This window comes from Schistocerca nitens, chromosome 3, assembly GCF_023898315.1.
Source record: "Schistocerca nitens isolate TAMUIC-IGC-003100 chromosome 3, iqSchNite1.1, whole genome shotgun sequence".
Lineage (NCBI taxonomy): Eukaryota > Metazoa > Arthropoda > Insecta > Orthoptera > Acrididae > Schistocerca > Schistocerca nitens.
Window position 1 is genome coordinate 363,028,377 of NC_064616.1, and position 14,196 is coordinate 363,042,572.

At 43.0% G+C, this 14,196-nt stretch overlaps 1 protein-coding gene across 1 annotated transcript in view; it reads left to right on the forward strand.

Moving 5' to 3' along the window:
- The first annotated feature begins 6,765 nt into the window (after positions 1-6,765).
- The window catches only part of LOC126249599 (uncharacterized), a 129,445-nt gene continuing 122,014 nt past the window's right edge, over positions 6,766-14,196 (forward strand). Inside the window, exon 1 of the mRNA XM_049951260.1 lies at positions 6,766-6,819. The gene's annotated coding sequence lies outside the window, so the exon portion shown is untranslated. The remainder of the gene's footprint in view (positions 6,820-14,196) is intronic.

Here is a 14,196-nt window from a genome sequence, read left to right on the forward strand (position 1 = left end):
GTATAGTTGAGGAATGTATTAGCATGACTGTTGGAATGTTGTGACTGTATGTTAATATCGATTCAGCCCAAACATCTGCAGTAGCAAAAAAGTTAACTCCTACAATGGTTCAATATAATGGGTGGCAGTTCGCATGCTAGTTATTACTCATTCATCACCTGCTTGACACGGTGGCACTGAAATGTAGCAACACAGTAAGAAGTAATCAATACAGTTATTAAGAGTTTGTTACAAAACTTTAGTTAACATTAGTAACATTTTAATGTTTGCCACTTGATGTACTGTACCTCATGCAATGAAATCTAACTAACTTGGCTGTCTCTTGGCAGTCTGTGATATTGTCATTATGACTGAAGGTAATTATGTAGACACTTGTTCGACTGTTTCTTTGTTCTCTGTAAATAGTAACTGCTAAGTCGAAATGTAATCTTCTGAACGGAATTTGCGAAACTGTGTTCTGTAGCGTAGCTGTATAAAACGTTGGCATTTCCAGTACTCGACGAACTGCAGAAAGTATGTGTATCTCTGGCGTTGCAGGGCCTGAACTGAGAATGTCTGTGGCATGTCCTCTTTTCTACCTGTAGGAGGAAGGATCTCCATCTCTGTCCATTCTAGGTCGAAGAAAAGTACTCCACCAGTTGACAATGCTCTCTCCGGCAGCTGGTAACACTAGCACCGGACCAGTACGATGCACTGATGGATGGGGTGGCGGAAGCAGAAAGTGGTCCCAAAGAGCGACAGGTGGAGGTGGCTGCGTGGAGCTGAGAAGGTGCCACGTGAGTGACTGTGCTTGCGTAATGGCGGCCTCTTGTAGTAGTATCTCTTGAGCTATGTACACAAAAATGACAGTGCATCCTGTCATAAAGCATCATCTGTGGGCAATGGTTTGCTGACAATAACTGAACTGAAACCAATGGAATGCCTTTGGAATGAGTTAGAACATCGACTTTGTTCTGGACACCAATGTGCAACATGACTACCTTCTCTGCTTTTGGCTCTTGTGCAAGAATGAGCTGACATCCTCCACAGACATTTAGACACTTCACTGAAAGTGCCCACAGCAGAACTCAAGCCGTCATAAAGGCGAAGGGTAGACACACAGCATATTATTGTCTACTAATTGGTATCTGGATACTTTTGATCAAATATTGTATATCACCATCACCATATGCATCAGGCATTGGACACATACTGCTAATAAAGGTCTCATCCAGACTTCTATATACATTTTAGTCTTTAGCAATATGCATACATGTTGATACCGAATTCTTCATGATGTCATCCACTCACCTTCCTTTAACTCATCATCTCGGTCTTTTCTTGTCCCTTGGACCCCATCCACGAAATAGCGTGTTCCATTTTCCTTCCATTCATCTGGCTAAATTATTTTTATTATAGTCGTGATTACTTCCTTCACTCTAGTTGTTTTTTTCTCACCCGTTTGTTCAAAATGTTCAAATGTGTGTGAAATCTTATGGGACTTAACTGCTAAGGTCATCAGTCCTTAAGCTTACACACTACTTAAGCTAAATTATCCTAAGGGCAAACACACACACCCATGCCCGAGGGAGGACTCGAACCTCCGCCGGGACCAGCCGCACAGTCCGTGACTGCAGCACCGTAGACCGCTCGGCTAATCCCGCGCTGCTCTCACACGTTTGTTTCCTGTCTCTTCTACTAATTTATATCATGCATCTCTCCATGCCCCACTCGGCAACTTTCACTTTTTGAATGGCTTTGGTCATAAGTAAAAACTGCTAATACATTTCTAGCACATCAGAAATTTTAGTTGTGAAAGCTCTATTTCGTTTACAAAAAGCACTCTAGGCAATTTTTGTTTTTATGTTCACTCTTCTTACTGTATATCCAGTCACTGTCTTCCATTGCGATAAATAAACCAGCCTTATATTACAGTTCTATGACCTCGTTATTCATTTGTTCTAGTTCCTTTTCTATGTGTCGATTATTCAAGGTACCATCAAAAAATCTCCGTCCGAAGGCCATACAATCCAGAATTGATATACTAATCAGGCAAAAAAGCCATGAGCATCGAGGCAATCATCCCACCGATGCACCAGGTTGAAGATACCCGTTTGGTAAAACACAGTGTCCTGCTGTGTGAAGAAGTCCGTCAAGCTGCACATTTTCATCCAACAAGAATCGTCGTCTCTTCGAGGCCTTTTCTAAGGGACTGAAGAGGTGATAATTGCATGGGAAGAGATCAGGATTACAGGGCTGGTGCTCCAGTGTCTCCCTCTTGTCTGTAATGGATGAGGCTGGCCTCTAAGATCGACCAGTGTCTCGTGTCGAATCCCGACCTAGCAAGGAAGCAGGTGCACCGTTCCCCAGCTGTGGTATTCGATTGACATGCTCCCCCATACACATTCTTCATTCTCCGATGACTGTCTACCAGTGTCTGTCCTTTGGCAGCAAACAAAATAATAACAGTACATTGGGCCTGTTTGGACGCATTTAGTAATAACATCGCCACAGCTCACATCTCCACATTTACCACACGCTCTTCAGAAAGGCGGGAATGCCACACTAATTCCTTGCCTACATTCGGTGCTTGTATACTGGCATCAGGGATTGCGTATATGCTGCAACAATTCCCTCAAACAGAAACTTTTCAGTCGTCTCTTATACATTATCTTCATATTATTGTAATTGAGTTTCATGCCCACATTTGTTTTAGCTCCATTAAGTCCTTCCATTAGTTTCAGAAGTTTACCTACACTAGACGTGGCCATTATAAGGTCACCAAAACGAAATTGGTTCGGGCATATTAAATAACATGCATTCCTTCTTTCTTTTGCCCGCATCTCGTGGTCGTGCGGTAACGTTCTCGCTTCCCACGCCCGGGTTCCCGGGTTCGATTCCCGGCGGGGTCAGGGATTTTCTCTGCCTCGTGATGGCTGGGTGTTGTGTGCTGTCCTTAGGTTAGTTAGGTTTAAGTAGTTCTAAGTTCTAGGGGACTTATGACCACAGCAGTTGAGTCCCATAGTGCTCAGAGCCATTTGAACCTTCTTTCTTTTCAATTTTTAAATATCTGTAAACTTCCTCTAGACCTGTTTTGGTGATCTGGAACATCATTGCCTGACTCCTCTTCCATTTCCTAATTTCCCACTACCTAAATGATGTCTCATAAGAATAATATTTATTCACTCTTTGATCATTTTCCACAATGATTTATAGAAGTGAATTCCGAAAGAGGTACATAATCTGACGCACAAAATGGAGATAATATAATTTTGAAGCTCATATTTGTGTCTTAAGTATGTACACTGGTGGTGATTAACATTGCAGTTCCATGAGAGCAGGATGTAAAAAACGAAAATTAGCATGAAGTTTACTACATGCTTGGAGAGGCATATGATGAGCATTACAAAGTATGTAGGATTAATGCAATATACACCGAAGGACCAAAGAAACTGATATAGGCATGAATATTCAAACACAGAGATACTGAAACAGGCAGAATACGGCGCTGCGGTCGGCAAGGCCTATATAAGACAACAAGTGTCTGGCGCAGTTGTTAGATCGGTTAGTGCTGCTATAACAGCAGGTTATCAAGATTTAAGTGAGTTTGAACGTGGTATTATAGTAGGCGCACTAGCGATGGTACACAGCATCTCCGAGATAGCGATGAAGTGGGGATTTTCCCGTACGACCATTTCACGAGTGTACCGTGAATATCAGAAATCCGGTAAAACATCAAATCTCCTATATCGGAAAAAGACCAGCGAGAACGGGACGTACGACGACTGAAGAGAATCGTTCAACCTGACAGAAGTGCAACCCTTCCGCAATTTGCCGCAGATTTCAATGCTGGGCCACGAACAAGTGTCAGCGTGCGAACCATTCAACGAAACATCATCGATATGGGCTTTCGGAGCCGATGGTCCACTAGTGTCCCCTTGAGGACTGCATGCACGACACCAAGCTGCATGCTTCGCTTGGGCCCGTCAATACCGGTATGGGACTGTTGATGACTGGGTTTTGGGTTGTTTGACTGGGTGTTGTGTGATGTCCTTAGGTTAGTTAGGTTTAAGTAGTTCTAAGTTCTAGGGGCCTGATGACCATAGATGTTAAGTCCTATAGTGCTCAGAGCCATTTTGGGTTGTTTGGGGGAAAGAAGACCAGACAGCGAGGTCATCGGTCTTAGCGGATTAGGGAAGGACGGGGAAGGAAGTCGGCCGTGCCCTTTCAGAGGAGCCATCCCGGCATTTGCCTGGAGCGATTTACGGAAATCACGGAAAACCTAAATCAGAATGGCCGGACGCGGGATTGAACCGTCGTCCTCACGAATGTTGATGACTGGAAACATTTTGCCTGGCCGGATGTGTCTCGTTTCAAATTGTATCGAGCGAATGGACGTGCATAGGTACGGAGACAATCTCATGAATCCATGGACCCTACATGTCAACAAGGGACTGTTCAAGCTGATGGAGGCTCTGTAATGGTGTGGCCCCGAGTGCAGTTGGAGTGATATGGGACCTCTAATACGTCTAGATACGACTCTGATAGGTGTCACCTACGTAAGCACCATGGCTGTTCACCTGCATCCATTCATGCCCATTGTGCATGCGGACGGACTTGGGGCAATTCCAGCAGGACAATGCGACACCCCACACGAACAGAATTGCTACAGAGTGGCTACAGGAACACTCTTCTGAGTTTAAACACTTCCGCTCTCACCAGATTTCCCAGACATAAACATTATTGAGCATATCTTGAATGCCTTGCAACGTGCTGTTAAGAAGAGATCTCCACCCCTTTGTACTCTTACGGATTTATGAACAGCCCTGCAGGATTTATGATGTCAATTCCCTCCAGCACTACTTCAGACATTAGTGGAGTCCATGCCACGTCGTGATGCGGCACTTCTACATACTCGCAGGGGCTCTACACGATATTAGGCAGGTGTGCCAGTTTCTTTAGCCCTAGAGTGTACATTCTGTATGTAAGGAAACATTAAGCAGCGGGTTTCTTATTCATAAATCTCATTTTAATATCAGTTGTTATGAATCGTGTAAGAATGAGAAACATCTACCAGTATGTGTTGGAATTCGACAGAGGCAGCTTCGTACTGTATCGAGACGGCAGTTTATCGTTCTGTGACAAAACTGTTCACATTGTTCGAGCTCCCACGACTGTCATGCGAATATGGACTCGATGAGTTCACGACCTGATATAAAGAATCGATCTTCCTTCGCTTTTTCGACGAGTTCATGAAGCTCATACCCAACGCCCTGTAGGATCTTCACGGTCCTGTACGACTAGCACCCGATAGGACAGACGCTTTGTTCATCCTACTGTGGGAAATCATATAGGCACGACACGTACTTTGAGTCAGGAGATGACTCTGCAGCAAGACAATTATCCACACTGAGAGTGCGGCGATACTTGGAAAATCACGGACTGTCAGTCCGGCGAACACTGTTGCGGCTTCCCTTGACGCGGTACCATAGGGAGGCTCCCGACAGTGGTGCACAAACCGATAACACTGTACACAAGAATGGCACCACGTCGTCTTGTCATGAGAGTGCCGGTTTTAGGTACAGCATCATGATCGATGTGCCTATGTGGAAGTTCTGATGGGAACAAACGTTGCCAGTTTGCATTTGTCACCTTCATACAAGCGTAGAACCAGCCTTGACGGTATGGATCGCGTTGACTACGCAACACTGTCACATCTACATCTACATCTATACTCTATACTTTTCATACCACTCTCTGAGCTCCCCTCCCCTGCGCCATTCGCGAATGTTGCCTGGGGAGAAAGAATGTCGGTAAACATCCATATTAGCTTCTGATATATCAAATTTTCTCGTTGCAGTCATTTCGCGAGACGTATGCGGAGGAAGTAATGTGATATCCGACTGGGCCGGCCGGAGTGGCCGAGCGGTTCTAGGCTCTACAGTCTGAAACCGCGCGACCGCTACGGTCGCAGGTTCGAATCCTGCCTCGGGTATGGATGTGTGTGATGACTTTAGGTTAGTTAGGTTTAAGTAGTTCTAAGTTCTAGGGGACTGATGACCTGAGATGTTAAGTCCCATAGTGCTAAAAAATAAAAAAAATTAAAAAAACTACTTACAGTACAACACTACCCCAACCGCCCCTCTTCTTATACTGGCGGGTCCGCCTTTCGCGACTTATAGTGGTCACTTCCACATTGGGTGTCCGGAATCTTTTGATTAGGTGCCGTATACACGATTGGCTTCCCAGTTACATCTAATGATGTAGTGAATATTCCAAAATAGATTTGGCGTGTTGAGTGAATGATCAAAGTCAATAAAAAAACATTATCACAAGTTATGTCTAAATCTACAAATGCTACTTGTGATATAAAGTTCATGTCACATGTACCTTTCTCTGTAATGTAGTTTCCAGAAATTGTAGCGCATATTGATTTTTTGAAAACTGTATTTTTTTCCGGACTTGTAGCAGGGCTAATCAAACTTGCAGACGTATTGTGTATTACATTCTGTTTTCATTGACACATCCAAGTGCTTGTACTAGGAATGTTCTTTTGGAAGAGGCAGTATTAATGGAGTAAACAATGAGATGAAAGACGCAGGATGGAGCTGCATCTCGCCCACGGCCTCCCACTCGCAGCCAACAATGGAGCAGCAGCGGCGGCAGCAGGGAGCAGTGACCATGACGCGGCCGCCGCAGCCGCGGCCAATGGCGGCGCGCCTCACCTGCAGACACCGTTGGCCACCACACTTATAAAACTGTGGCGCCGCCAGACCCACTGCCAGTTTGCCAAGTGCAGTGCGCCGCTACCGCACGTCTGCTCCTCAGCCTCGCCTACAGGTACGTGCTCAGACGGTCACCGTAACACACTCCATCTTTATAACAACCGTTACCTTCGACAGGTAGATTCGGTACATTTACCTATGTGTAGTTCGCCACTACTATTCATTCCATTTCGTGCGTGTTTTAACGTTAAAAAATCCCTGTAAAAGAACACGAAAGTTTACGTTGTCTCTTGTCTCGGCCTCCAAGTTTTTGCAGCGAAGCGCTTCGGATATTCCTAGAGAGACCGAAGCACTTCCGCATCACTTCAAGAAATTTTAAACTTGATATTTAATTGTTGCGAGATACTGGCGTCTGTACAATCCCAGTCCGATGAAACACCAAATTAGCGTGAAGATTCTAAAACGTAGAATTTTCTTTTACATTAAAGATTTTATTTGTGCAGTTGTTTTACAGTGCTCCATGTGATATAAAATGCTTTGATCGTCCTCGATCTAATACTTCATCACATTCAACAGTTTATAACGTTGGTCCCGCTTGTCATAGAGGAGCAACGACGAAGACTCTGCATTTCCTCGGTCTCAAAATACATAAATCGTGTTTCGTGGTGTAGGCAGTAAACGGCAGAAAGAAGGTAAAGAGATCAAACAAGAATTTTGCCTCTACGTGTTACCATTGTCTGTGTCAGAAATGTAGTGCTGCAGATAGTAACTCTAGTTTCTGTGATAGTGATTTGTTGGCACCAATATTTATTTCGAAGTTCCGCTTTATGCTTGCGAAGCTAGCGGCTTTAATCAAGGATTATTCTGAAATTGATAAAGTAGCGTAGCAGAAAATACTTCCAAAATTTTCTTGACGCGAATCTCTTCCTTCGTAGTTTCGCGCAGCAGCACGGAAAATTATCAGCATACTATATTCTTCTTTCTCTGTCTTAACTGTTATTTTTTAGCGTGTGCGCGTCTGAAAACGAATTTTTATTATTTAGTATCAACTTTCATAATTCTTAATTCTCAGTAGCATAATTTCTGACGCCGTATTTGTTATGACTGAAGTTACACACAAACCAAGGTGGGTAGCCGGCCGCGGTAGCCGAGCGGTTCTAGGCGCTGCGGTCCGGAACTGCGCGACTGCTACGGTCGCAGGTTCGAATCCCGCCTCGGGCATGGATGTGTGTGATGTCCTTAGGTTATTTAGGTTTAAGTAGTTCTAAGCTCTAGGGGACTGATGATCTCAGAAGTTAAGTCCCATAGTGCTCAGAGCCATTTGAACCAAGATGGGTAGTATTTTCGAGCAAACTTTTGTTTAATTGGCTTCCGGAATGTGCCAATACAGCCATCTCTACACTGGAAATGTTATACTACAGTTTCTTTCGACAATAAAGTATATATTGGTTTAAGACGAACCTTGCTACGAAGTTACATAGGCTCAACAAAGGACAGATTTCGACATAAAATAAATTTTACATCGACGGTATACTGAAACGATGCGAGTGCTGTATCCGTGTCTTTTTTTTCCCTGTCGTTAATGTAACTGACAATGTTGCAATAGTCATTCGTGACATAAATTATACAACTTTCGTGCCCTAGAAATTTTCGGAATTATTAATGTTACTAGACTGGTAATTCGCTGCAGTTTGACAAAAAATTACAAATGAATTTCGTTTCTCTAAAAAAGAATGCATTACACAGGATGTTCGCAGGAGGACTGTAGCGTTAAAGTTCAGTGAACCTGCAGACCGTTCAGTATGTTAAAAGTTCAGAACGCTTTCATCGCCAGACCAACTGGTTCCCCACGTATCAGAGTGTGATCTTATCCAGGTTAATGTTGCGGGGCCTTGCTAATAGCGCCACGTTTCTTCATGTAATGCTGTCGGTAGTCAGATGAATAGTTCGCCAACGGCATCCGAGGTGCTTTTTTATGCGTTTTTGTTCACCTTATCTGTATTCTAGGAAGTGCCTCGAGATGTTAATATGTAGTCTGTAGGAAACAAGAACCCAGAACTGTTTACTCTGTAGCTATGACAAAAAGTAACCTCTGGTAGAGGTACTCCAGAACTCGATCGTAGCTACCTTCGCAATATAAATTGTTAGAAGCGCTTCCAGTCTATAGAATTGTTAGTGTTTAATTTCCCATCTACGGCAGTGTCATTAAATGTGCTCGGTTTTTTCTTGCTCTCTTTTGTAAGACTTCTTTATAATCTTGGGAGGGAAGCTACCTCAGAATGGTCGAGGACTGAGGGGAGAATCGGAGGAGACAGCAACACACGATGAATAACTCACCTGCAGAAATTTATACTGACTTCCTGAAAATGTAATCATGACGGTCACAAGGGGCACTGCCAGCCATCTCGCTGGTCGCAGTTTCGACGTCCCTAGTGCTTCCCAGACGGCGAAGTTACTGCAAGCATCGCTCAGAATAGCCGAATGTGACTCAAATCGAGCTACTGTTCGATACGTCTTGTATATTGCCGCGATGCACACTCACCAGATAACAGAAATAATTAAGGGAGAACTTTTGCGAAGATTGTGAAGTAGGGGAGAGAAAATTTCAGAAGTAAAGTTGCGGGAGCAGGTCGTCAATCGAACGTGGGTAGTTCTGTCGACAGGAGCATTGTCCGCGAAACGCGAGCTTCCGGGTTCGAGTCCCGTCTCAGCTTACAGTTTTAAACTGACTGGAAGCTAAAGTTTCAAAATAACTTGTTTCAACCTAGACTAGTAGTACAAATAATTAAGTAATAATGCTTATTTCTTCATACATACTTTGCTTTGTATTGATTTTTGCTGCAAATCTGCCCGTTGCTGACAGGTTATAGATTCTAGAAGGATAAGGCTGTGTTAAAATACACACTTTTTTCCCGAAAATAACATGTGTCTTATGCATTCACTGTAGTAAAAAATACGACGGTAAAATCTCGATAAGAGTCTTTATTTGAAGTACAGGGTTTTGCGACATGATCACTTCCTGAAACTGACTTTAACAAACTACCGGCGTTGCATTTCAGCGCTCTGGTTAATTTGCCTACAGGACTCAGTATTTCGCAATGACAGAGTGGCCTTTTTGCGAGGCAGGGGAATCGCGTTTGACACTGGGCTCTGCTCTGGATTTTTCTGCTGCAAGGAAAGCGGTCAGTAACGGTGTTCCCTGAAACTCGTGAGGTCAGGTGAAGAGCGGCGTTCATGCGGAGAAGGCGCCTTTGGTCGAGTAGGAAGAGTGGTGCTACCTTTTACTTCTTTTTCTGACATCGCATTGGGTAAGACACTGGAATAAGACCTAGAAGAGCAAAGAAAATCACGTAAAAAGTAAGCCTTATATGACAGGAGCTTTCCTAGCCAAAATATTTCGTGATATACCGACTGTACAACGGTACTCGTAATTTATTGGTGCCTTCTTCATGGGACAAAACTCCATTTACGAGCTAATTAAGTAGAAACAGCTAAAGACGTATTTTTTTCTGCTTCGCAATGCGTCAGTATCCCAGTCTGATAGAATATGCGGAAGATACCAGCTGTAGCCAAATTTAAGGAAGAATTTCAGGACTTTCTTAGAGTGATTTGCGAAAATCGTGCGAGATACCCGGTCTCAAATTCCAACCCAGATTTTCCTGTTTAATCGCCCAGTATTGCACCGATGGGTTCGGTTGTACGAAATTAATGCAGGTCTAAAAATTACGGATTCTATCGTAACTCTTCGCTATCGTTCTCCTTAAGACTTGAAATTGAAACAGATGTCACCACCGGCAGTTATCTTTTGACCGGTAGCTTTCCGTATAACTTTGGCTTTCGTGGCTGTTGCTGAAATAGCGCATGTATACATGTAAGCGTATTTGTATTAAGCCTTCAGTACATCTACATCAATATTTGCAGTTTTCAGGAGAGAAATACAAGGAACATCAGTCAGTGTAATAAATAGAGCTACTGACGGACGTTCGTCTCTCATAGTCGATTTCTGCACAGGATCTGCGTCACTCGTCACGAAAATGGCATCCGTTTCTTTCTTCCAGCATACGTACATGAATGTTGACTGGAATTTATGACGCAGGTTACTATTGTTCGATGGGTAGATGTAACAAACCTTACACGGATGACAGAGAAATTTCTTTGAGATTACAAACTAACAGTTAAAAATTAGTGCTTAGCTGCTGTTTTCTTCTTGTTTATATAAACAACTTACACCTTGTAGTGATTACGTAAGCTCAACGCAATAACTACTGTTCGGAGTAAATACCTCCAATTCCAATGCATACGTAGAATTTTGCGGTACTCTGTCGAATATCCAAACAGTAGAATGACGCAGGCAGCTAGGACCAGTTGCTCTGCAGTTTCTACTTGAGTTATATTCACCAATGACCGCATGTAGTCCCACAGGAAATAAACAATTGGAGTCAAATTCGATGGCCATGGAGCACTAGGTAAAGTGCTCCATTCAAATGGATGGCAGGAAGTAAGGTTCTGTTAGTTGATCGTGTATAATTCCACGCGACAGATGATATGAGACTGCGGTATTTTATCACACCGAACGTGTCTATTGTAGCAGCTCATAACGTCATCACAGTTGAAATAAGCCTCAACCATGAAGAACACAAGGTCACGTACTGTCAGCAGTATTCATTTCCAATCATTGTGTTTTAATCCCAAATGCTGATTTTGGGACCCTCCACCGTCTTTATAGTTTTAAGACTGTAGACTTGGAACACACTGTATGGGAACACAATGAAAACTCGTCCATCTACCCGCGTTCGAAGCAATATCACTTCAATAAAGAACTGACTCCTAGCCACTAACAATATGTTTACCAGAAATCGACATTCTCACAATTTTGTAACAAATTCTTTGTTACGAAACTTTCCGTATTGTTGCATATCTGACTCCATATGAGAAATGTTAATTTAAAAAAAACGTCAGTAATAGACGAAATTATTATAGTGGATTCTCACCGGTGTAACAGTTAAGCTTAAACGAAAATACTGTGGTATTGGAATGCGACGGTAGCCTTTCTGCAGGAAGTGTAGGACACAGCTTTGACTTCCGCGTCTTCCTCCCGTACCCAAGTAGCGTCGTCAAATTTCCGGCCGGAGGCAGACACTCCCTCTGCACACTGCTCACTGCTCACGGTCGCATTGTCTGTCTGGTTGCCTTCTATGGCAGGCCGGGGGTTCTTTCCTCCTGTACTAATTTGGCACTTATTTCTAGGAAAGTCGAATGACCCATTCCCAAAACGTCTTGGAGAAACAAACGGATCTCGCGTAATCAAAAGAAATTTTTTATCGAGGAAATAATAAAAACAAAAAAAGTTATCTGTACTCTTATGCACAGATTTGCTTACCACGGCAATCAGTTCGTCTTTTCGTATGCTCAGTGATGTTTGAGATGTACATTACAACGAGATTTGCACAAAACAACACAGAATCACTCAAGGAACGTTGTTCTTAATTTACTCAACTAGTCGCATACTGGAATTCAATAATGACCGCATATTCAATAAATGCTCCATACAAAACGATCATATGAAAAGCATCTCGCGTACCTTGTACGAGTGCCTTCAAGTACAACGAGAAATACTCCACACTTTTCAATGGATGTTAATTTGATGGCGAACTACTGTTCCGGTAATGGCTTAAGCCACAAGTGCCACTGATGGCGATTTGACAAATTTTTATCCAGTAAGTGTGTTTCGTAGGCTTTCCAGAATTATTCCACAAGGAGGTCTCAGTTTTTGTATGACATATCTAAACGTGAGTTTGTGAGAAGTGCTCCCAAAAATCGCCCTTTCACACAGCTCATTCTGATTGTGCTCATGTGTGTGTGTGTGTGTGTGTGTGTGTGTCTTTTCTTGATTAGCTCTCAAAATATGTGTGATAGCTAAACATTTCTCTACAGTAATTGCCCTTATAATAATAAAGGTCTTGATTATGGGGGAGTGGGGGGGGGGGCGGTGGGGCTGGAAAAGCTAAATTTTCGTTCTGAACACAGGACTGTAAATATACACGATGTTTCAAAGTCTTTGAATCAAACGTCTACGCATGATAGATCACGTCATAGGGAACATCTTCTGTTAGAGACAAAATGTCCGCTGCCACTTCCCGGCGACGCTAGGTGTCTTTTATAACTGACTAAGCCCCTGAGAGGCGGCAGGGTGTAGGCAGTCTACGGCATTTGTTTGCCATGTGTGTTGCCTATAATCCAGTCATCTGCTCCGTGTGAAAGGGCATATACCGAGCTTCAAAAATATCTTTCTCCTCTTAGACACACTCATTCTTAAGGTTATCTTGTTGGCAATCACTCTGTCAATTTATTGGGGTACGTGTTATGCAGATACGTGTGTGAAACATAAATATGTGTGCGCAGGTAGAAGTCGTCAGCACATAAACAGTGCACATGGTGGTTCCTGTAACGTCGACTACATTAATATTTCGTAACTGGTTCATGATACTGAAAATATATTTTCGATAAATGATAGCCCATGAAGTAGAAATTATTTTGCTGATTGGGTAATAACTTCTTCCCATCCAGATACTGAGGCAACTTCTCCTTCTTTCAAAAAATAAAAAAGCAGGAATGAAGTACTTCCCACGTCATTCGAGAGCTCTTTGGTTAACCCTGGTTAATATTAGCAGTAGAACTGTTGATTAAAATAGGTGAGAGATGTCTGATGGCAAGCGAAACAGACCGACAGGAATGAAAGTAAACTGTGCTTATTCTTCATGCTTTCATATTAATAAATTATCATTAAGTTGTCATAGTCAATGAAATATTGTAACCACATAGTACTTTCAGCAATCCTGGACTATCCATCGACACAGTGTCCCTGACACTAGCATTATTGTATTGATGGTGTTCAGAGCTGTATCAAATTGGATGTTTTCGCACTAGCTTGATGAGTTGTGAATCATCCATTTTGAGCAGCAAAACTGTCAGATCGAGGCGAACTGCAATGACAACGCTCTCGATCGCGAGCGGATATTAAGGCTCGACTGCTCGACAGGGCATCATCTCACCCGCCGCACTGGAATCGCACCTTAAGGTCAGGTACGAAAATGAATCACGTAATTCCTTAGAAGGGGATGACCTAGATACAGAGGTAACACAGACTTTTCCTAATTATCTCAACACATTCAATATAAGAAGTTCTGATGGAATCATTTATGGAAAAACGGGAACATGTAGTGACAGAGCGCTTCGATCAAAGACTTACACTGGATGCAGAGATAAGACTGTTTAAGAGGCCGTAGTTTATATGTTATTACATGTGACAGGGAAGCACTTGCTGTTTTGATTAGACTATCAGACACATTTTCCAGGAGAGAGGAAGTGAACAAGAAGATCGGTAATGTCAATCAGGACTGCATCATTGTAAACCCTGCGTCAGATGAGACAGTGTAAGGAAATGATGTTTGACGTCAGCATTAGTTATCTAACTCCTTTGTCCCTGATGAGT